The 26,197-nt window shown below is 35.2% G+C and overlaps 1 long non-coding RNA gene across 1 annotated transcript; it reads left to right on the forward strand.

The window, feature by feature from the left end:
• Positions 1-16,575: 16,575 nt before the first annotated feature.
• On the forward strand, positions 16,576-24,597 carry LOC309660376. The gene is made up of 2 exons (XR_014263381.1): positions 16,576-20,113; positions 20,151-24,597. It is a non-coding gene; the product is annotated as an uncharacterized lncRNA (long non-coding RNA).
• Positions 24,598-26,197: the final 1,600 nt, after the last annotated feature.

A 26,197-nucleotide genomic window follows, 5' to 3' on the forward strand; every position in this document is an offset into this window, starting at 1 on the left:
CATTCCTATACACTAATGATGAAAAATCTGAAAGAGAAATTAAGGAAACACTCCCATTTACCATTGCAACAAAAATAATAAAATACCTAGGAATAAACCTACCTAAGGAGACAAAAGACCTGTATGCAGAAAGCCATAAGACACTGATGAAAGTAATTAAAGATGATGCAAATAGATGGAGAGATATACTGTGTTCTTGGACTGGAAGAATCGATATTGTGAAAATGACTATACTACCCAAAGCAATCTACAGATTCAATGCAATCCCTATCAAATTACCAATGGCACTTTCCACAGAACTAGAACAAAAAATCTTAAATTTGTATGGAGACACAAAAGACCCCAAATAGCCAAAGCAGTCTTGAGGGAAAGAAACGGAGCTGGAGGAATCAGGCTCCCTGACTTCAGACTATACTACAAAGCTACATTCATCAAGATAATATGGTACTGGCCCAAAAACAGAAATATAGATCAATGGAACAGGATAGAAAGCCCAGAGATAAACCCACACACCTATGGTCAACTAATCTATGACAAAGGAGGCAAGGATACACAATGGAGAAAAGACAGTCTCTTCAATAAGTGGTGCTGGGCAAACTGGACAGCTACATGTAAAAGAATGAAATTAGAACACTCCCTAACACCATACACAAAAATAAACTCAAAATGGATTAGATACCTAAATGTAAGACCGAATGCTATAAAACTCTTAGACAAAAGCATAGGAGGAACTCTGTTTGACATAAATAACAGCAAGGTCTTTTTTGATCCACCGCCTAGAGTAATGGAAATAAAAACAAAATAAATAAAACACAAAACAAACAAACAAAAAAATAATGAAGTATGCTTACACCTTATTTTTTAAAGAATCCTTATTCCAGAATTCCTTTAAAGAAGGATAGTAACTATTAGAGAAAAATTATACACAATTGTCCTTCTTTTTACCTTTCACTTTAGCTATAAAAGATTTAAAAAAAGCAAATCAAGATCATTCTCTAAATTATGGATCTTTTCGATATTATATAAAAATATGTTGTAAATATACCATCAAAAGCTGAGCTTTGTTATAGATAGAAAGCACATATCCAAATGAATTTATTCAGATCAAATCAGTATAGTGAAAGCTTTAAATAAATAACTGATAAGAAGCAATACCTAGCGATAAAGTAGCTAAAAAATGAGAGTAAAATCTCATCTGAACCCAAGGGAAATATGTTACAGTAGGAGAGCTGACAACAAAATTAAAGTAATAAATGAGAAATACATAGCATATCAATTCAATAAATCTGCAGTGAATGCACTATTTTACTTTCCCAGTAAAGTGGCTTATTTATTACTCTATTTTTTAGGAATGGGAATAAATATTGAGATCTTTAAAAGCCAGAGCTCTTTCAAATTTGCTTGAAGGAATAAAATAAGAGCAGTGTAACTTATTTTCTAGGGACCATAGAAAACTTGTTTATTTTAAGTTTTATAGGAACGAAGGTGTTCCCAGTTCAGGCATTGGCTTAGTTTCAGTGAAACTGCAAGAACACTGAATAATTTGTGCCATGGTGAGACAAGGCCGTATTCCAGGGAGAAAGAAAAATAATCAATTTCTATCTCTTAAGTTCTTTAGGCATACAAAGGCTTTGTTATTATGTCATATGTTTTAGTTAATTGTGCATGAGAGATTAGTATCTAGTGTATAATTTGCCATTGCAAATAAAGAAAATACAATAAATAGTTCACAAATTGTGGCCGTCAATGGCAAATGATTTGTATCAGTAATCACAAATCTCTGAGTTTAAATAGTAGACAAAGGATGTAGGGAAATAATCAGAATAGATGATGGGATGTGTGAATTCACCTGTATTTGTGTTTTGCCCTTGCCCAGCAAGGTAGAACACCCTCTTCAATGAATTACCTATCAAATATTCCTAGGAGCAAGTGACTAGGACAGATGTTTCTAGCACTGTCTTGCATCTGGAGAAAATGAAGAAGTGATATAGGGAGAAGTAAATACAATAAAGTTGACTAACAAAATCTAAAAAGTCAACTCTTTAACTCTGGCATCATCCACCAAATAGTCCAAATTCATCTCCACTAAACATAACCCAAAGAGGGACTTGTAAAGTCTACCTTACTTATCTACAGTCTGCAAACTCAATCATCTTCATAATGTAATTGCTGATGGAGGGTTAACAACCCTAAATCTCTTCAAGTTGGTGAGATGTCATGTGGCAAAAGGCTAATTAGAAGAGACTTGATAGACTTCAGAGGGAAGTGTGGCCACACTTGTAATACCTCCGTGGCTGATCTTGAGTTCCAAGCGCCTTGGAGATATTCTGAAATGTTTTGCCATTTGGGAAATTAAAATTTACTGTGACAAAATTGCATATGTTAAAAAAAGCAAGCAAAACCAAAGCAAAAGAATGACTTCAATTAATGGGTCAGCCTAGGGAAATGGATTTTTTATTTGTTAAGAACCAAGGGACTGAATAAAGATCCATCAACATTCAATACCAGGTAATTCTAATTAACTACAGTAAGCAAAGAGTTTGTCTCACTTAGTTTAGGAGTCACAGGGGAAAACAGCACTTGCTTCTTAAGGCACCGGCATTATCTAACATTCCACGAAGGAGAGAATCTTGCTTCTCCCTGGGAATCTTTGCTTGTTTTTCTCCCACTAATATTTTTATTAATCAGTATTTGATTATATTTTCATTTTCAAAATACTTTAAAATCTCAAATTTTATAATAAAAACTTTCTTGGTCATTATCACTTTGTTCTTAAAAAAAAAAAAAAAACAGAAGGAAGCTAGAACTTGGCAGGGTAAAGGGATTGGTGTGAGCTTATGGATATCAAGGCTTTAAGAATTTGGAACTTCCCATTGTATGAGAATGTAAAGAAAACTCACCTGATTACCAAATTTATCTACCTAATTTATATCTTCTGCCAATTTTGGGTCTTTTATTATTTTTTGTTGAGACAGCAATTAATTAAAACTAAGTTTTAAAAATTTACTAAACTAATAATTTAGTTAACTTTAAAAAAACTGCCCTCTACATTTCATACATAGATGTATTTCATATGTACAAGAAGATAACTATTACTATCTATTCTGTAAGTTTCACTTAACATACCAAGTATTTTATCATTTACCTAAATATTGATCAGTTTATTAGCTATACAACATTTTGTTGTATTAAAATCCTATGATTTGTTAAACTCTTTATTAGTGTGAAATACTCAGATTGTTTCTAGTTTTTTCATTATTATTGATAAAACTACAATGATCATCTTTATATGCATACTGAATTATTACCTTACTATAAATTCTAGGAGTGAAATTATTGAATCAAAAGATATACCAGTCCTTGTGGCTTTTTGCTGCATAGTTTTCCTTTTCTTTATATATGAATTGACCAATATATAATGCCAATAGCAATGAATTAGTGTGTCATTTTCACTATAACCATGTCTACACCATGAGTTGACAGAAAAATTGATACTTCATTAAATGCAATACAGTGTTTCAAATTCACTTAAATTTCCATTTTTTTGACAGTTAAAAGAGTTATGTTTAAGCTAATTAAAGCCACTGGAATCATTAAAGCTATATGGGCTAGTATTGCATTTTGATTCATTGAGTTTAAGATTTAGTTATATGCAGATGAGTATAAAATTTAGTTTCAGGAAATCCATGAGTGAAACTTGTTATGCAGTGGCATATCACTAAATAAAATTATTTATAAGGTTGAACGGACTCAATCTCATATAAAAAGTACCAAAAGAACCTTGTTAAAAGAATGATCTTATTTGAAAAAGGCTTGAATTCATTATAACAAGGCATGGACCCCGAGGGCATGGCTGCAGTATTTTAGATTTTATTTGTCTTTGACTGAAAACTTGATTTATTAATAGCATTGCACTGATTCTTTTATTCATGTGCATGGTATAATTCATCTTCATCTTCCTTTCAGAAATGCCACTGGAATAAAAGCTTGTTTGTTTGTTTGATCTTTCCCTGATTTCAGAGTTTATTATTGAGCTCTATATGGGAAATAAAATAATTTTTAAAAATACTTATTAAGAAGTAGACTCTGTAATAGGCACTTTAGGCAGAGCAGAAAAGTGAGAGTTGGGTCACTTATTTTGTTACAGTGATGTCTTATACTTCTGAGGGGAACATTACATCACTGATTGGGCCAGGGACCAAATCCCCTCTGCAGTATTTGTGTTCAGTGCTCACTGAGCCCATGTAGGAACATCTCCATGGAGTGGATGTCCTTTGGTAGTTTTCACTCATTGGTTCTTTACACATTCAATTTCATTTCATCTGTACAGGAACCCACATTTTAAAAATAAGTGAAAGTCAGAGATGTTATGTAACTACACACCAGGTATGTATTCATTTTATAGATGAAGACACTGAGGCATAGGGATTATAAAATATTCCATAACCAGGAATTGGCAGGACTGGGATTCTGACACAGGACTATAGAGCTCAAAGTTTTTAACCACTGTACATTCTGAAAACACTGGGTCTGGTGTTATCAGTGCAGAGTAAAGTGAGGTGATCAACCCCCTCATTCTAGATACTACCATTACTATTGTGGCATCTAAAATTTCCTTCAGAATTTTTTCACAGTTCCATTATGGATGGGCACATGTTAGTCTTACTATTATCTAAATCTACCAAATCCTGTTTGTTTGATTTTATTTTCCACATTTTCTCCCTTAAATTAAGTTGTCTACAGTTGGTGTCTGAACCCATGAGGGAGAGTTCCTTTCCCTCACTTTATATAAGAAGGCATCTGGAGTTAATACAATTACAGACACCCAGAGCCTTTCACTAAGCTTGAAATCAGACGCAAAATTTTCAGGACATCCCTGTCATGGAGAAGATGAACAGTTTTAAACATATTCTCCAATAAATTGAAATTCTTGTTTAAAATCCGAGTGAGGATAAATATGTGTTTTCCTTTGTCAGCAATTGAAACTGATCAGTTTACTCATTTCTTTGATAATGTGATGATGAGTATTGCAAGATATAGTATTAAACAGATAGAGGATTTTGTAGTGAAAAAGTAAAAATCAAACTTTTAATATAATGCTTTACATATATTGGGGAAGATCTGGCATTTACAAATGGTCTAGGTTCTATTATGGTTTGAAATTTTGCTTTGTGTTCTTGCGTCTTTTCTTGACGTTGCATTTTTCTAAGTCTTTTGATAACAATGCTAATGAAATGTTCTTCATATGCAATTCCTTCACAAGTTGGGAGAGCAGATATGAAAGCAGTTTGTGACACAGCAGCATAAGCACCAGTGGCAATACTAGTCATAGTAATATTAGATGAAGGAGTGAGAGTGGTGTCTTGTGACTCCATTGGTAACTCACAGCAGCTTCAATTCATACCTTAAAGAGCCCAGAAACAGAAGATGTAGTCACTGCATACAGCATCTCATCTCTCCCCTACCTCTGAGCCAAATCATTTCCCTCAAAACCACAGCACCTTAATTCTACATGAAAATGAGATGAGTTGATATTGCCTCATTTTTCTTTGTATTGCAGATTATTTTCTGGGAGTGAAAAAAGTAGGAGTTGGATTTGAGCTAAATAAAAGCTATGAAAAAAAATTAGTAAATGAACTAAGGTTTCAACCAGGGTTATATTTTCAGAACTGACAATGAATTACAGCTTATACTAAAAACCAAAACACGTGGTGGCACACATCTATATGGCTCTATGAGTTTCTTTAGCAGGACTTAGCAGCCCTGGTGTAGAAATAGAAAATGTTTCTGTAGAATTGGCATATAGGTGGGAGTTTACATGGAGATAAAAACTGAGGGGCAAGTAAAGTGGGGGCAAGTGATATAAAGTGCTCAAAGTAATGGATCCAGGCTGGTGGTGGAAGGAATTGAAATTAGGAGAAAACTGATGGAAGGAAAATTGAGGTACCTCAGGACTAGAAGTCTCAGTGAGCTCAAATAGCAGATCTAATGAGCCTAAGGAACAGCAGAGGGGATGGGTAAAAAATAGGAGCTTGTAATTGGAGGAAGACAGTGAAATGTCTGACTTTGAAGTAGAGTGGTAAAATCGAGTGAGAGTAGATAGAGATGGTGTGGAAGCCCAGGGTGAAGGGATGGAAGCTCTTTGCTAAGGTAGAGAGGACTGGAAGAGACTCAGATCTCTGGTAGGCTAGATTATTTGACAGGTACAGATGGAAAATGGAGTTACCTGAGTAGGCAATGACACAATCCCAGACAAGAAGGCAGGGAAGTGCAAGGTTTCAGGGATGGTGGGAGAATAGAAGACACATGTTAATTTAGTGAGAGTAGACAGTTTTTAGAAATAAGTTTTGTGTAATCCTCCCATCTTTCTCCTCCTCCTCCACCTCCTTCTCCTCTTCTTCCTCCTCTCCTTCTTCTTTTGACTATAAGTTGTATGAGAAAATAGTGATTGGAATTTTAAGACTAGATAGAGTTCATGAATTTACAGCCCACCTCCCTAAACAAAAGAAAAGACAGGTTAAATTACAGGTCTGAGTACTGCTATTATTGTTTAAAAAATGGTGTTATGTGATTGATTGGTCAGTTGTATACATTCCTCAAAGTCACTTGTACAGAGAATGCTTAATGGAAAAATGATCTCCACCCTCAAAGAATAACTTATCTATTACCTTTCTTCCCATTTGGGCAATATGCCAGAACTCAAGATTCATAAATGTAGTTTAGTATATTACAAAGGAAAATTATTAGAGTTTCGAATACACTGATCTGATGCTTCCTCCCATTATGTCCCTAAACAAACATAAATATTCCAAGTGACAACTGATGTTTGGTTTCCATGGCCAAGGAAAAGAGGAAAATTTAGATAATTCATCAGGTAGTACTTTTTGTTTTACTGTCATACCGATACATCTATATATCCATATCTACATCACTATCTAAAATTTATAAAATATATTTATATTTAATAATATATAATTAAATATAATATAAATATTAATTATTAATTATATGGGGTATACATTTTATTATATAATATATAAAATAATATACAATATATAATGCATACATAATATATAAATTTTTAATAAATAAAATTCAGTTTTATATATTAGACATTTATACATATTTTATACATATTATAAATAAATTATGTAGTAGATATAGATATATAGATACCCACACACAAACTGATAGGATTTCAACTGGACTTAGTCTACTTAGCATTATCATATCTTCCCAGAATTACCAAATCAGCCAGATGTAACACGTTAGATTTTATTTTACATCCTATTTTCTTGAAGTTTCATATTATTAATTTTGCTTTGTCTTTTAGATTTCTTCAGGAATAGCATAACTCATTTCTTCCCTTAGGAACAGAGTATGCTATAGAAATGTAAAAATTTGCCCCCCTCCCATCCACAAGAGTAATATATACATACATACATATAAGCTTTGGGGTTCTGGTCTATCACTGGAGGCCCATAACAATAATGGCTCTCTGAAATATGAGTTGGCATTTCAATTTGGCCCAATTTCACCCTCAAGTTAACAATTCTGTGCTCACATTTCAAAAAGGTATAAAGCACTGCCGAAGATGGAGTCTGATAAGCAAATTTTTGTATAGTTCTGCTTGCTCTCTCATTTTTCTTTTTCTCTTTTCATTTTAAATAATGAAAGCAGTAAGCCTGGAAAGGTCAAATGCTTTAGGTTTTGTCAGGCAGTTTGGGATTTCTCTAGTGAAGAATACATCCCAATTCCCTGGAATGTCAAATCAGCAGCTTAGTTGGTCACTAGAACCAGGACAGACAGGATCCCCCAGGAGGGTTGGCCCATTTTCCTTCTTAGCTCACAGAATTAAAACTTGAAACTGTAGCTTTCTTTGACCTCACATTTGTTAAAAAAAATTTTTTAAACTATTCTTTTTCACCTCTGAGAGAGTTTAAGCCAAGAATTTGAAAACTGTTCCTCTAGAGAGAGATCAAGAAGGGCAGCAGATGAAGCAGAAGTGGAATATCATATTTTTATATAGGTTATTTAATTAAGAAGTTGTAAGTAAATATCCATTGTGTAGAAAATTGCATGTGCTTGATCAATAATACCATTGCTAATATCAGGGTCTAATGGTTGGCTTGAAAAAATGTGGCTTGGATGCCTTAAGCAATTATCCTGACTAGCTATAGGAATTTTTTTTTTTTTTTTGCATTGAAAAGCTTCATGAGCCTTGTTTTTATTTTTGTTTTCTCTTCCATAAAATGTAGCAGTAGATAGGAGTATAATATGACTTTGGAAATACCTTGTAAACACAGGGTTCTTGTTTGATTTGCTCATGACAATGTCCAGCATTGTACCTGATGCATTATAGGTTCCCAAGAAGTGCTTATTGAACAAATGAATGGATGAATAATTGATTTTTGATTAGAAGGCTTGAGTTTTGTCATAAACATGGTAAGTGGTTTTGTCCAAATTATTTAATTATTTTGTGTAGCTTCTTCCTCTTAGAGTTTCTATGGCTATTATAAAGATTAATAATATTGATTATTATTGATCCAACTAGGGTTATTAATATACCTAGGAACATAGTTCATTAATAGTGTAAATAATGTTTATGTGTATATTACTGTTATCACTCATTTTTGGAGTCCTGACTGTTTCTATCACACTGTCATCTTCAATTTCAATCAAGACACCTCAACATGGAATTTTTTAGAATATGGTCCAATAATATTGATAGTATCATTTGTATTGTTATTACTGTTGTATTATGGCATAAAGTCATGATATAGTACATATTTTTATCAATATAAAAATTATTCAAACCACAGTAATGTTTTGAATATCTACTGTGTGTCGATTACTGTTTGTTACTGTGGGTATAGCAATAAACCAGACAGTCAAGATCCCTGAACTTATATTCTAGTTGGGGATGATGGTGCACATAAAGACAGATAAAAAGGAAGTGAAAAAATAAAAGATAATGGTAAATGCTTAGAAGAACATAAATAGGGTAGATGTGAAAGAAGGTGATGGAGAAATGAGGTATTTTAGGTTGTATGCTCAGAAAGGTCTCTCAGAAGAGATGGCTTTCGAGCTGAGCTTGGAGGTATCTACAGAACCAGCGCAAATGTCCTAAAAGAGAATGAGTTTGGAAGGTTCTAGGAACAGCAACAAATTCATTGTGGCTGAAACACAGACAGCAAGTGGATAATAATATATTTGTACCAGGATTTGATGCACAAAGAAAAAGGTAATGAGTTTTTTCCCATTGTCCCTTTATAAAGATGTTATTTCTTTTATTACTGTAAGAGGAAGAAGAGCTAAAATAAAATGTGAGTTTTAGAATGTATTTCCAATACAATTGTTCCAGTCTACTTCTTGGGTATGCTGGGTAGTGGTCAGCAGTCTGACAGCATGTAAATATGTGGACATTCTCTGGCTTTGCAAGCAGGAAGTGTTCTGAGAGAAGAATGAGTTTTCGTGTCTTTTTGTGCTTTTTCTTTCATAGTAAAAGGAAGAGGAGCCTGAAAAAAGAGGGTGTTAAGAATGGGAAAATGGACTAGGAGTACATTTGTATGTCTCTGAAGATAAAAACATGTTCTTACACATGCTTGGCTGTCATAAAATGTTGTAAAAGGTAGAAATAAATGCATTTCACATCAGAAAAGCACATGGAGTTAGGGTTCATAAACATCATTAAATGGTAACTCAAATATTAGGAAGAAAAGAAAATATGAAATGTGGATTTTTAGTAGGTATTTATGTCTTTCATTATGAATATTCTAAAACATACACAATACCAGAAAGAAAAAAAATAGTGTAGTGAACCCTATGTACCCATCATCAACTTTAACATTTATCAGTGTTTCACCTATGTTGTTTTACCTAACTCACTCCTTCAATTTTTTCAGAGTACTGCAAAGCAAATATTGGTTTGACAGTTTTTCACTCATAAATAATTTAGTATGCTTCAACATGCTTTAACAGATGAGGGCATACTTTAAAAAATACTACCACAGTAACATTATCATGCTTAACAGCATTAAAGACATTTGTTCATATTATTTAATAACTAGACCATATTCAAATTCCCTAATTGTCTTAGAAATGTCTTTCTGTAGTTGGTTTGTTCTAACCAGGATCCAAAAAAGTTCCACACGTTGAATTTGGTTGTAATCTCTCTTAAATCCCTAGTGTATAATGGCCTTCCTCCTCCAAAGTTTTTATGTGTTTGGGAAATTGGGCTATTTGTCTTGTGAAATATCCCATATCTAGATTTGTTTGATTGTTTCTTTATGTTGTTGTTTAAATGGTTCCTCTGTTCTACATATGTCCCTAGTTAGAGCTTGATTAGATTCAGAATCAATGATCTTTTTCAGGAATATTTTACAGGCATGCTTAGTGCATCCGTATCACATATGTAGGCAAGCACCAAATAGCTGTGGTCACACTTTTAGTGACACTAAGATTAATCAATGGGTTCATGTGCTTTCAGTTTAGCCCCATCGATTTATAAAGGTTCCCATTAATATTTTACCTAATAGTTTTAGTTTCCATTGATGAGCATTGCCTAGGCCACAATTTTTATAACGCATTATGAAATAGTGATTTCAAATTATATTATTCTGTTTTCCACCTAAAATTCTTCTATAATGAAGAAATTTTCCTCATCAATTATTTGGTTACCATGAATTGTGCTATAATATTCTCCTGTCTTTCATGGAGTAAAACAAATCAGCTGAGTGGTGTAGTAGCTACAGAATAGTGGTCTGTGTATCAATCTGTTTTAAGATACTACCTCTGGCCAAGCACTTAGGGAGGCTTTACAGAGAAGCTGATGTTTGAGTTGGCTTCCTTCCCTTCTTTTTCCTTCCTTCCTTCCCTCCTTCCTTCCTTCCCTCCTTCCTTCCTTCCTTCTTTCCTTCCTTCCTTCCTTCCTTCCTTCCCCTCCTCCTCTCCCCTCTCTCCCTCCCTCCCTCTCTCTCTCTCTCTCTTTCTTTCACCTTCCTTCCTCTCTCCCTTCCTTCCATCTTTCTTCCCTTCTTCTCTCCCTCTCACTCTTCCTCTCCTTTTCTTTCCCTCCATGCAATAAAGTTCACAGTTCTAAAGTGTGCACTTTGGCAAATTTTAGTAGTTGCGTGTACATATGTAACTTTCTTTTAAAACAAGATACAGAACATTTACATCATCACAAAAAGTTTTCTGGTGCTTTCCAGTCAATTCTAACTCTCCCTCAAGAAATGACTTTCTGATTTCTATCTCCATGGATCAGTTTTGCCCCTTCTTGGAATTTATATGAATGAATCATATAGTACAGGACTTTCAAATTTTTCTTTTGCGGGTGGAGGTATATCTGGCTACTTTTGCTTAACATAATGTGTTGGAGAGTTATTTGTGTCATCATGTGTATCAGTAGCTCATTCTTTTCTAGTACCGGATATACCACATTCTCCAGTTGGTGGACACTTGGCTTCTTTCTAGCTTTTGACTATAATGAATAAGGTTTCTATGAACAGTTGTTTTTGCAAATCTATTATGTGGACATATGTTTCATTTCTCTTGGATAAAACCTTAGGAGTGACACTTCTAGACCCACACATATACAATGAATTGATAATTCACCCTTATTGTGGTATAATTGAAGCATACCAAACTGCACATATTTAAAATAAATAAGTTGATCAGTTTGAGCATATGTATATACTCTTGATCAAGATAAATATTTCCATCATTTCCCAAAAGTATCTTGTGTCAATCTGTAATCCATTTATATCTAAACACCCCATCACAGGAACCCATGATTTGCTTTCTGACACTATAAATTCATTTACATTTTCTGGAATTTCATATAAATGAAATTATACAATATATGCTGTATTTTTCCTGGCATAATTCTTTCACTCAGCATAATGATTTTGAGGAATAGTCCATGTTGTTGTGTGTTTCGGTAATTCTTTCCTTTTTGTTGCTGAGTAGTATTCCATTGTGTGGATATACCACCATTTGCTTGTCTATTCAACTGTTGATGCATATTTGGATTTTCCTAAATGGTTTTTGGCTACTAACAAATAAAACTGCAGTGAATATTTGCATACAAGTCTTTGTGTGGATATTTGTTTTCTTTTCTGTTAGGGAGATATCTAGTTGTAAAATGACTGGACTGAATGGTAGGAATATATTGAATTTTTTCAGAATCTACCAAACTTTATCCAAACATTTCCATAACTTTTCCCAAGGTGATTATAGCATTTCTACCCAAAGTATATGAGTTGCAGTTGCTTCACATCCTCACTAGGACTTAAAATGGCCAGATTTTTTTTGTAGTAGGGGTGGTTTTAAATTTTAACTTATCTAATGGGTATATAAGGTGTATCTCCTTGTGTTTTTGATTTTGTTTCTCCAGTGGCTAATGATGCTCAGCATCATTCCATGTACAATTGGCCATTCATGTCTTTTCAAGTCTTGTATCTATTTTCTTATTGAGTTGTTAGCCTTCTTATAATTAAGTTCAAAAAGTTCTTCATATATTCTGGATTCAAGCTTTTGTCTGATCAGTGTGTGTATATTCTACCAGTCTGTGGCTTGTCCTTTTGTTTAATTAATGGTATCTTTGAAGATCAGAAGTTTTTAATGTTGATGCAATTCAATTTATCTTTTTTTTTTTTCTTGTATGACTCGTCCTATCATGTTCTAAGAAATCTTACCCCACAATCACAAAGATTTTCTCCTAGGAGTTTTATAGTTTTAGGTTTTACATTTAGAACTGTAGTCCACTTTGAGGTAATTTTTGTGCATGGTATGAGGCAAGGATAGATGTTCTTATTTTTCCATACAGGTATTCATTTATTGAAAACTCTTTTCATTTCTCATTGAATTTCCTTGGCACCTTTGTCAAAAATCAATTCAAATATGTATTTGTCTATTTCTTGACTCTCTTTTCTGTTCCATTGATCTATGCCTATCTTTTTGCAAATACCCAAACTATCTTTTCTTGTTTTTATTTATTTTATTTTATTTATTTATTTTTGGCTGCATTGGGTCTTTGTTGCTGCATGTAGGCGTTCTCTAGTTGTGGTGAGTGGGGGCTACTCTTCTTTCTGGTGAGTGGGCTTCTCATTGCAGTGGCTTCTCTTGTTGTGGAGCATGAGCTCTAGGCATGTGGGCTTCAGTAGTTGTGGCACGTGAGCTCAGTAGTTGTGGCTTGTGGGCTCTAGAGCGCAGGCTCAGTAGTTGTGGTGCATGGGCTTAGTCACTCAGCCGCATGTGGGATCTTCCTGGACCAGGGCTTGAACCCATGTCCCCTGCATTGGCAGGCAGATTCTTAACGACTGCACCATCAAGGAGGCCCCCAAACTATCTTGATTGCTATAGTTTTAATGGTAAGTCTTGAAATCAGGTTGAGTAAATCTTCTAACTTTGTTCTTCTTTCTTTTAATTCCTTTGCCTATTCTAGATCCTTTGCATTTCTGTACAGAGTTTTAAATCAAATTGTCAATTTCTACTAAAAAAGCCTGCCACAAAATGGTTCCATAAGGACATTACTACTTAGTGATAATGGGTAACCATGCATTAATTTATTCTTTTTTTCATTCAGCATTAATTGTGGCTGTGACATATGCAGAGACTTATGCTGGAAATAAAAATATACATAACTGTACGTTATAAATATACCATCCTTTAAAGATGGCCCTTCAAACACAGGAGAATAGTATAAAACATTACACTGTGTCATATATGCTGTGATGAACATATGAAAAGATTGTTGTAAGGCTTGAGACTAGATTATCTGTCTGGGAATGAGGGAAAGTATTTGACAGAGTGAGTAATACATTGTTGTGTTCTATGTGTTTAACTTAGGATTTTTGCAGTTTAGATCATTCAATTTCATTATTATATGTCATACATGTTGTTTGTATGACTGTTATAATGATTTTACCTGTCCTTACATTAAAAAATTACTTTTTAAATTTTATTCTCTTTATTACAGATTTTATGTATAATAAAATGTTTTAAGACAAAAAATAAATTTAATTTAATTTTAAAAATAAAATAAAGCCTGTTAGAATTTTGATTGGGATTATGTTGAATCCATACATCAGTTGGGAATCAATTTGGGAAGAATTTCCATATTAATATTAATATTGAGTCTGGTCAATTGATTTTTGACAAGAGCACTATATTAATTAAATGAGAGAAAGTATTTTAACCAATGATTCTGGAATAACTGGATGCTCACAATGGGGGAAAAATGACTTCTATATCTACCTTATTCCATGCCCCAAAATTAATCTGAAATGATCATACATTTAAACATGAAGCCTATAACCATAAAGATCTTGAAGAGAGTATGAGAATTTTGTTTTTACCTTATAGAAGTCAAACATTTCTTAGAACCCAAAATGTATAAGCCATAATGGGGAATAAAAATCCTGTTAATTTTGAGATCATCAAAATTAAAAACATCTGCTCATCAAAAGACATCATTAAGAAAATGAATAGGCAAGCCACAGCCTGGAAGAAAATATTCAAAATGCATTTCTCACAAATAAATTGTATCAAGAATATAGAAAGCACTCCTAAAAATCAATAATAAAAAGACAAACAATCTAATTATAAATGAGCAGAAGTGTTGAACAGACAATTTACAAAGGAAGATATATGAATGACCAGTAAGCACGTTAATAGGTGCTTAACATCATTAGTCATCTTGGAAATGCAAATTGAAAACTCAATGAAGAATGCAAATTGAAACTCCAATGAGATACCATTTCACACCTGCTGGAATAGCTAAAATTAAAGAAAAATAAGACAATATAAGATGATCTTGAGTATGTGGAGTAACTTTAATTTCATACATGCTGGAAATATGTAAAATGGCACAAACAATTTTTGAAAACTATTTGGCTGTTTCTTAGAAAGTAAAATATACCTCTATCTTAGAGTGTAACTATAATTCTTATTTCTATCTCCTATTGGTAAGAGAGGCAGCCCAGGGTCTTGACATTGTTTAGAGCCACAGGTAAACCTGGTTATATCTTTTGGCACCAGGGGCTGACTAATGTATCTCTTCACACAATTCAGGGGCCTTTGTTAAGACTGGGGCGTGGGGGACATTAGTATCCACCTGGGAGAACTATGCCAAAATATGCTCAGTTTCTACCTCATTGAGCCTCTGGGAGCGTAGAAGTTTCTTAACCCGTGATATAGATTGACTCCCAGGTCATTTTTAGCTGTAGTTTGGGATGACTCTTGTTCTTTCTTTATTTACCACTTTTGCTATTAGTGTTTGGACTATCCAGGTGACTGATGTAGGCAGCATAAAACCTGAAGAAAGTTGAAGAAGGCGAGGATGACCAAAGTAAGGAATATAAGGAGTAAAAGAGGGAGCGGACGAAGTTAGCCTGGTAGGCAAGGATTCATGCATTCTAGTACTATATTTAAGGAAGAAAACAAAAGAAAAAAGGGGGGGGGGGAAACTAGGCTTAATTAGTTCTTGGCCTAATTTATTCTAAGATTGTGATCTGTTGTGTTGGGTACAGGGCATTTTCTTGTAGAATTTCCATATCTCCAATGTGCCACATACTCTTTTTTTTTTTCATCATGATTTCCACTGGTCCCTGTTAAGCTTCATTTTGTTGATTTCTGATTATTTCTCCAATTTAACTATGTCATTTTGAATTCAAATACCATCCTCCAGAGTACTGCCCTCCCTGAACTATCCGGGTTTCATTTGCAAGTTTGGGAATAAACTCTATTACCATTTCATGGTTGGAAATATTAAATATGCAGTTTGAAATGCATAATAAAATTCCCTAAACTATTTCAAGGCTTCACACACATTAAGAATGATCAAACCCATAGTGTCCTCATGATTTAAGGTTTAGAATTTTCATTTTGTGCTAAAACATCAGACTCTGTATGGTATAAATTGTTATTTACACACAGCTAGAAGGAGTTCTGATGACCAGACCAAAAGCAAAAACTCAGTGTCATTCCAGTGTGAAGCCAGCAGTTGGGAGCCAGAACCACTTGATAACTAGGGAATATGTGTAGAGCTGTACCTCCAAACCTAACTGACGCAGAGATGTTTGTTAAATAACAGATCAAAACTGCCAAGCTCATATTTTACTTTATTGCAACATGTAAACAGTTTTTATGAATTACACTCTATTTGAAATATGTGAAACATTTTAATTTACATCTGATGTTTAAAATATTTTCTCAATGAGGAACAGGTGTCCATCGTACTTAAGCTAACAGCTTTGTTTGTTGAATCTGACAACAGTTTTAAATGAAAGGGGAGATTGTCTCATTCACCTCAGATTTTATAATAACATGTTGAGAGTCTTCTCCCAGTCTCGCTTGCTTCATCTGCTATTAAGACACGTGATGCTTTCTCACTCTCCCTTCCAGTGTAATTTGCACCTTTTCCCAGGGCTGCACATTGTCATCAAGAGGCTTCAGTGTCTCCTGGTGGAAGAGCGAGTCATGATACCAGGATTCCTGGTTGTTATTTCCAGTTGGCCAAAAACTGAATGTATAACTTGCTGTAGTTGAAATCTCCGAACGCCTTTTAAAAAATCGTTGTGCTACACATTTTCTAAATTCTCCTCTACTCATGAAATATGTTCCTTGATTCATAATCATTATCATCCTACTTTTGAAAAATGCAATGATCATTCCTCAATATACAAAATAATACCAGAATATTACTCAATGACAATAAAGAAGGTACATAGAGGGTCTGACACTCCTCCTAATAATAATAAGAATAATGATAGCAGCTAACATTTATTGAATGTTATGTGCCAAGCAGTGCTTTGAGTGACGAACATATTCATGTAACCTTCAGAGTAAACCTGGTTGACAGAAGAGTAAACTGAGCAGAGAGAGGTTAAACATCTTTCTGAGCAAGTAGGTGACAGAACTGAGGTGACAGGTGGCTGAACCTTGCTGTCTAAATCTGGAGTTCATGGACTTGACCACTTCATACCCTGCCTTCCAATGTTATGGGCTAAGTTGGAGAAGGCATTTTCTGGTACCTTAAAATTGAGAGAACAAGGAGCTTAAATTAAGCAAAGATCTTTAACATCACTTCAGTCTAGAAGTGTAGGCACCACATCAGCCTTTGTGAAGAAAGGTGGGTGGATTAGAGGACAGACAGACTGGAAGTGCCCAGGGAGGGCTATTCATACCCATTTTCTTATGAGACATACAATTATCATGTGGCAAATGGGATTTCATATTTTAGGGATATTATTATTATTCAATACATTTGTAAAATACTTTGAAATCTGGATTTCATGATTCCAGTAAGTTAACTCTGGATTTTGTAAACATCTGTATAATCTTTTAGCTATAGTTGAAAAGTGAATAAATTTAGAGAAAGTGAAAGAAAAGTACATGCTCCTTACCGAAAGATAACATCTGTTCTTCTATTATTTTTGCTAAATATCATTTGAATTACCTTACGATATTCCATTAAACAAATATACCAAAATTAAGCAATTCTTTTTCAAGAGGACATTTAAGTTCTTCTAATTTTTCACCACTAAAAGTCATGGGGATAATGAACATCTTTATATATGGATCTTAATCAGTGGATACTTTGGTTGGATTCCTAGAAATGGATTTACTTCACCAAAGTTGACACTTTCTCCGGCTCTTAATAAGTTTTGTAGGATGCACTTTATGAGCACTTTTTTTGTTTTTTTTCTGCTGGAAATGGGATAGTGGCAATGAGTCTAGTAAAAACAGCAGGCTAGGTTCAAGGGTCCTGTGATGCCTTTTAGATGTTACTTAGCATAAGAAAGTTATCTCCCACTGTCTCTCTCGAGTGAGATTCAATGACCAGGCTCTTCTTGCTCTTGCCAGGAAAGATTACCTGGGGAAATCCAATACAAAACTTTAAACAAACATCTGAGAAACCTATTATTCCTGACTAACCACTGACATTGTAACTTCTCATAGATTGTTGGATACAGTAATTACTGATACTCTTTCTTCAGGCATCCGCTTGAAATCTGACCAAGAATTTCACAGCTTCTGGGTAAATATAGAAAACAATTTGTGTCGATACTGCTCAAAATTCTTTTTGACCATTATAAGGAGCTTCAGCTATGGAAAATATCATATATGATGTTAGCATTTACAATGAGATAAAGTTATACTGACTATTTTACAGGTTAGAAATGAAATAATGAATTAGGTTCATGCTAATGTCATTTAAAAATATTTTATTATAAAGACAATAGATTTTCAAAGTGTTTTACAAATTTAATAATAATACAATGTCCGTAAAAAGTTTGATTGCTTTGTATCCCTCCTTTTGCAAGTATGTGGAACTGAGCTTTCCACGATGAAGCCCTTGCCCTAAGTGCACCAAGTTCTGTCACACCTTAGCATTTGGTTTCTGTGGCTGATTTTCAAACCTACTTATTTGCCTCAGAATCTTCTCCATTTCATTACTATACTAGCTAAATTATATTTTATGTCCAAAGGGAAATACAATGTTCTTTGAACCTAAGAAACCCTTTTAAATGGGAAGATGGCTTAGTTTCTTTAAGTCATCTTTATGTCATTGCAAAGCAGGATGTTAATCTTGCCGCAAAAGTCAAAACATCTCTTCCTTTTCAAATTTAAATGCAGCACTAATATAAAAATGAGTTTAGAGACTAGAGAGAAGGTACATTATTAGATATAGACTTGAACTTTCAGATTTATAAAATCACCTAGGTTCTATGGAACTTGAAAATAAAACTATATGAAAAAGTTAGATTGAAGAATATTGGCAAAATTATATTTGCAGATGAGACCTATTGGTTGTTTTAGATAGGGAAGGATGCCTCAATTACTAACACCTTAAAAGTGTATATAGGAAGTGTTATGGACTGAATGTTTGTGTCATACCAGAATTCACATGCTGAAGCCCTAACCCCAGTGTGGCTGTATTTGGAGATGGTGCCTCTAAGGAATTTATTAAGGATAAATGAGGTCATAAGCTTGGGACCCTGATCCAATAGGATTAGTGTCCTTATAAGAAGAGACACCAGAGAGCTTGTTCTCTCTCTCCCCTTCTCTGCACACACACACCTGGAAAAGGCCATATGAGGACAAAGCAAGAAGATGGCCATCTACAAGCAAAGAAGAGAGTTCTTGTGAGAAACTGAATTGGCTGGCACCTTGATCCTGAACTTCTAGCCTCCAGAACTGTGAGGAAATAAGTTTCTTGGTTTAAGCCACCAAGTCTGTGACATTTTATTATGGCAACACAAACAGACTAATACAGGAGGTTCCAAAGCAGAGGGAAGAGTCTGTGGGTTGGGTTAGAATTGTGGGGTAGTTAAAGTAGGTGAGTTATGTTCTATTAGCACTTCCTGGTATCCTTGTATATGGTTTATAGTTTTGTGTTATTTTATAATTATCTTAAGAGCACCTTATTTTTTTTTCTTCCTGAGTAGTCCATGGGAATAAAAGGAAAGAAATTAACATTTATTAGACACTTAACTTGTGCCAGGCACCATTTCACATGTATTTTCTCATTTAATCCTTAGAAACCTCTTGTAACTTAATTATTATTATTCCAATAATTATAGTTAAAGAGATGAAATAACTTTCCCCCGCTATCACTTAACTAGTTAATAGGCAGATTTGGGATTCAAACCCATAATTTTTTTTCTACAAAGCCATAATCTTTTTTTTAATATTCTTTTCCATTATATTTTATTATAAGATACTGAATATAGTTTCCTGTGCTGTACAGTTTGACCTTGTTTATCTATTTTACATATAGTAGTGTGTATATGTTAAGCCTAAACTCCTAATTTATCCCTCCCCCTTTCCCCTTTGGTAACTATAAGTTTGTTTTCTATGTCTGCGATTCTGTTTCTGTTTTGTGAATAAGTTCATATTTATCTTATTTTAGATTCCACATGTAAGTGATACCATATTGTATATGTCTTTCTGACTTACTTCACTTAGTATGATAGTCACTAGGTCCATCCATGTTACTGCAAATGGCATTATTTCATTCTTTTTTATGGCTGAGTAGTATTCCATTGTGTGTGTGTGTGTGTGTGTGTGTGTGTGTGTGTGTCTGTGTGTGTGTGTGTGTCTGTGTGTGTGTGTGTGTGTGTGTGTGTATACCACATCTATAGTCTTTCCATTACGTAATATTCAGGATCCAGTCAGAAAATGGAAACCACTCTAGTATTTCAAATGGAAGGGAATTGATTGTACTGGGAGTAAAAGAACTGAAAGGCCAAAAAGAAGATGATGAAGCAGCCCAGAGAGTACCACAAGCAAGACATGGCTACTACTACCCTTGAGCTGGAGAATCGAAGAGAGTAGGTAGTGTTACCAGAGCCCAGAAGTATCCTGGTGAACACTCCTTGCCTGCTCTATGGCAGACAGTACCATGGAGGAGAAGTTGTCTAACAAGAGCCAGAGCTGCTGCCCTGGGCTCTATCCAAGCAGAGAGAGGAAAAAAAATCTTTCTGGGTTTTCTCCTCTTCCCACTCTTCTGTCTTACACCAGTGCCTGTCATTAGCCAAACCTCCAGGAAACCAGAAAGCAAAGGCTCAGGAAATGTGGAACAAGACAGAGAAGCAACAAGTAATAGGTCTGAGAGCAAATAAGCAAATGACTTAGGGCTGGCTGTCCACGTTGCCATCTAAGTGACAAAGAGTTTCAGATCATGTAACTATTTTGCATTACTCTCAAATCCCAGCAAAGTGTTATGTTCTCATTCATGTCTTTACACCTGAAAGGGCCCCACTACTTGTGTAGACTCTCATTTTACACATTGCAAAACCGTGGCTTAAAGAGATAAATTTATTTAGTAAAAGTCAATAGCAGGTAAATAGCAGAGCCAGAACCAAATCCAGGAATTCTGAAACCAAATCCAGTTTCTTTCCATTTCACCTTGAAGTGCTCAATAAGCACTTGTCAAATTGAATTGAACTGAACTGATTCAGCCGAGGTGATTATGGTGAAAGGGAAATTGCAAGCTTCCCAAAGCACAGCAGTATGTTGTCATATTAGTACCACAAAGATACTGTACAGATAAAGAAAATTCCTGATCAAACCATCATAGTAAACCTTTCTTGTGAATCACTGCTTATCTTTTTGTTATTTTTTTCTATATATACTTTTAATTTTGCCTTGCAGTCAGTGGAAACACAGAACAATTTTAAAATTTATTTTGGATGACTGCCTGGTTTGCTTAAACATATCTACGCTAAAGCTGATGGCTGTCAAAAATATTAATATAAAATGGGAGCCACTCCATAAACCAACCACATGTAGGCAACATTTAGTTTTTGTTCTTGTTTTTTTCTTAAATGAATATGATTTGAGCATTTTCCTTGTCTGATCACATCTGAGACTAATCTCCCCTTCTCCCCAGTTTCCCATAACTTAGCGGTAGTAACTGAAGAAAATTCCTTTAACTCCCCCAAAATATATGCTTATTTCACTTCATAAAAATTCATAGTAATTTCTTCTCAGCATTCTTTTTGTATTTCTCAATAAATTCACAAGAGAGAGGAGGTTATATTTCTGTTTTCACAAAACTTGCCCTGACCAAGGAAAAGAAAGACGAAAGTTTATTTTGTACCCTTTATGTTCTCCTAGCCCACCAGACAGACCACAGTTTCCCGAATCATAGCACATTAGTTATCTTAGCTATGGAACTCAAAATAGTTTTTCTGTGGACTAAAACGGGTATATTAGAATAAGCCCTGATCTAAAATGGACTTTCCCCCTCCTCCTCCTCCACCTCTTCATCCTCCTCCTTCTTTTTCTTCTCTCTCCGTCTCTCCCTTTCCCTCCCTCCCTCTCTCCCTGACCCTCTCCCTCTCTCTCTCCCCCCGTCTCTTCCCCCTGAGAGAGCACCCATATATTACTATGAATTCTGTCCTCAAATTACAGATCGGAGTGTAGATAATCCTGAAAGACAGTCATGCCAGGTTCATTACATGACTCTACTGTAGGTTGCCAGTGTCTTCTACCTTCCTCCAGACTCTCCTCTACCCCACGAGCTGTTATTTTCATTACTTTGTGGCGATACAGCCTCATACCAGCTGTCATTCACAGAGAGCTAGTAGCTCTTTCCATTGTTCATGGATTTAGAAATAACTCTCTCCCCATTCACTCTCCACCGTCATATATATACACCCAATTCTCCAACCCTTTCTCATAGTAAATAGGGGCTTCCATCCATTTATGTGCAGAGACAGAAGTATTCGACTAGAGAGAGTGAGTCTATTGTTCTCTGTACTGCACATGCCAGGAGTCAGCAGTCACAGCATGGTCTATGCGAACTGCAAACCCTTGGAGTTGTGCAGTACACAGCCATTTACATAGACTCCCAGAAGTTGTGCAAAAGGACATCTTTGCAACGGTATAAACAATATGGCCTCAGTCAATTAAATGGGATATAGACAAAAATCAGTAAAGCATTGTTAAGATTGTAAGACAGTTCTGACCGTGATCCCTCAGTCTATATACCTATGTCTAACTTCCAAGTCCCTCTTGCCAAGCATCTGGAAAGTCTACATTTTCTCATGGCATCCAACTTCTCTGTCTTGTTTCATTCAAGGTCTATACCCCCTTGCAGCTAGTCCTAAGCTTCTTCTAGATCCCTCCTCATTCTCTAACAGTCCTCTACCTCGTACTGGGCGATCTACGTCCACCTACCATCCATTATTCCCACCACAGAGACCTATATGTTATGTCCAGAAAGAGACAAAGGTCTCTCTTGTTTATTAATAGTTAATAACTATTAATAGTTTAGCTAACTATTAACCTTTGCTCATATAAATAATTACATGACAGCAAACTGATTACCCCCAATATATATATATACATAAGAAAATCAGACACCAGCATTCACCAAAGCTTATTTTTCATGAGCGTCTGCGGGAACAATTTTTATTAATCAGACTTACAAGGTGTCTACCCTTTAAATTATTAATAGAGACCTTAGAATGCATTAGTAAGGTCCCACAAGCACCTGCTTGTGCTTAAAACAATTATAATTATTCTCTTTGTAGAAAAAAAAAGGAAAGAAATAACTAGCATTCATCTTTGCTGTGGTTCATTCAGAGCTATTCACAGTGTTAGGCAATATCCTGCCCTATCACTACGCCTTTTCCAAAAGATTGTATATTCAGACTAAAGGAACTACCCTGGCCTACAACAATTTAAAAGAGGTTCTAGGTCCAGAGTGGTTAACAGTAATCCATACTCACCTGGCTGGTTAATCACAGAATGAGGTCTTGAGCTAAGAGATTCTGAATACCCGTAACATTGTGTTATTTAACTTTTCAAAATAGAGGTAAACTAAGAAATGTCCCTCTTATTTTCTCAACCTGAAAAAAAATCTCAACAGAGACCTATGTTAAAATAATAACACATTTTCTCTTCTGTTTTGGAGGCGTCATCAACTGGCACTTTTTATGTGGACCATGGATCAACCTGTAGAATCAGAAACAGGTCTGCTTAGTAAGCCTTCTCACCATTGCTGCACTCTCCCTGATAATAATAATCTATTAAAGTGTCCTACCAGCAATATAACTTCTTCAGTTCTGCAGAAACCGTGATAACTCTGATAGACCTTTGAAAGTTATGAGCAACACCTGGAGAATTCTGTATGAATCCCCATATGTGTCAGGGTTTATCTTATAAAACGTTTATTTTCTGGTTGGACACTAATGCTAGCTTGGATATGCTCTCCTTTTCTTCCATCATCTCCATGAGAAATTTTTGTTGTTGTTATTGTCATTGTTTTAAAGGGAATGGGGAGTGGTAGACATTTATAATGAAGTGGTTTCTTTTTTAATACTTCAGCATAGAGCAACTAACATAGACTGCAGCCAAGAGGCTGGGCGTTCAGCTAGGTTCACTTGCTGACCATGCAACTTGCTTGTTAAGGAGTTTATGTCACAAATATGTACCTCAGTAATATTAAAACATTTTATACATTAGAGAATTTTTAAACATTTTTTATTATTTATTGAAGTATAGTTGATTTACAGAGTTGTATTAGTTTCTAGTATACAGCAAAGTGATTCAGTTATATATGTATATATAATATATATAATTTATGTATATATACACATTCTTTTTCATATTCTTTCCCATTATCATTTATTATAGGCTACTGAATATAGTTCCCTGTGCTATACAGTAGGACCTTGTTGTTCATCTATTTTATATATAGTAGTTTATATCTGCTAATCTCAAACTCCTAATTTATCCCTCCCCCACCTCCTTTCCCCTTTGGTAACCGTGAGTTTGTTTTCTATATACATCAGAGAATTTTATGTTGATTTGTGAATTGCCAAAACTGCAGATGTTGAATTCATAAATATTGAGGTAGCAAACATATCTGGCACTCATCTGAAATGACCATATTTAGTCTTTTTCCCGTTACCTTCCTTAGTGTCTCCCGGGAAGTAATTCTTAACTCCAGGCTCATGTTCCCATCATGCCATTTATGACCTAAAGCAGCAGGAGGGAAGTTCTCCCTTCCTAGCCTTAGCTTTTCTGCCTGGTTCTGGGGTCCTTTAAAAAAAAAAACAACAGGAAGGAAAAAAGAAACCTATCGTGGGGAAGCCTGAAGCTGCAACACAAATAATGATTATTCCTGTCAAGGTTTAGCTGTGGTTGCTAAGTTACTGGCCTGTTCTGAAAAACCTTGAACTATGGGACACATTAGGAGCTCATTAAGTCCCGGTGACTTGCGGTAAATGTACAATTTGTCTCTGCGCTAAACACACTTCAAACGTAAATCCCATATGGCTTAAAAAAATGTTTGACCTTTCTCTTTCTTGTTTCATTTCTCCTCCCTCACCCCCAACATTTCATAGTCTGGTGTTATTACAAAAGCAGCATTATTGGAAAAATAAACAGAAACATTTTGCAATGGATGGGAACAAGATATATTAGCTTAAAGCCTTTGGCATTTAATGAAGGTATTCACAGAGAGAACCTCATGAAGGGTGGAGGAAAACTGAAAGAAGATTCCGTAATAGTTTTTTACAGTTCAAGCTGCAGGGCCATCAGCCTACTTTTGGAGAGTACCTACAGTGTGTGTATATACCAGGCTGTAAAAGCTTTTGGGATCGTGAAGCCCTTGACTGTTTTATCTTATACTTGTATCCATTTGCTTTTTATTCCACTAACATTGTTTGTCCAATTCATAGATCTTGGAGTTAACCTGAGGACTTGTATTTGCAATTCAAAATTATGATACATGAGGAATATCACATTCTTTGCAGCCCAAACTCGATTATAGTTTCAGTTTACTAATCCATTTCCATGGGTGGTTGGGCTTCCATTGTTTCCCTTCAGTTACTGCAGCCGTATTTCCACTCACACTATTAGTGTCCTTTGCTGCAGGTTTCAACTTTCTAAAGTTTTGACAGGATAGTGTTAGAACAAACTAATGGAGGGAGTGCAGTTGGGGGAAAGGGGTGGGAGAGAACAGGGTGAGCAGCGGTGGGTGCCAGGAGAGAGGGCGGAAGGAGGAAGAAAAGAGGAGGTGCTAGAAGATATCCTGGGGTAGGTCTCTAGCTGTTGCAAAGCCGGCAAATGGCAAAGACAGGAAGTAGCTATGGTGGATTTTCCTGTGAATATGCAAACAATTTAAATAAGGTTTTACTAGCATTTGGGAAGTAGACACTAGAGAATCAGTCGCATTTCCTTGTCAAGTTCATAAATCTACCTTAATTTTTAGCTGTGTTGGTCTGAGATAAAGGATACTATTTGGCTCTGAGAGAACTTCTGAAGATGCTTAGATCTGAACTGCTTCAAAAAGAAAATCTTTTCTGTTCTTGTGCCAGTAATCAGTGGGAAATCAAATGACATTAAAAAGAACCTAAATCAAAAATAATGCTCCAGATGAAACTTTTTCCTCATTTCTTATGTGTGTGTGTGTGTGTAAATATATATATATATGTACATCTTTTCCTTTCTTTGTAAAGGTATCTTTCTAAGGTACTGCCACACATAGCCGTTGTAATCACATTGCCCTTCCCTTCTTGGCTCCAATACAACAGTCTGGATTTTCTCAAAGACTCTGTGCTATTCTCTTCAGATAGTCACATTCCAAAATAACTCTCCCATTGCCCTACAGTTCTATGAAAACCATACCTTCATCTGTGACATATTCTTATATCAAACAGAGTTGCCAATGAAA

Source organism: Balaenoptera physalus (genome assembly GCF_965194825.1).
Source record: "Balaenoptera physalus genome assembly, chromosome: 4".
NCBI lineage: Eukaryota > Metazoa > Chordata > Mammalia > Artiodactyla > Balaenopteridae > Balaenoptera > Balaenoptera physalus.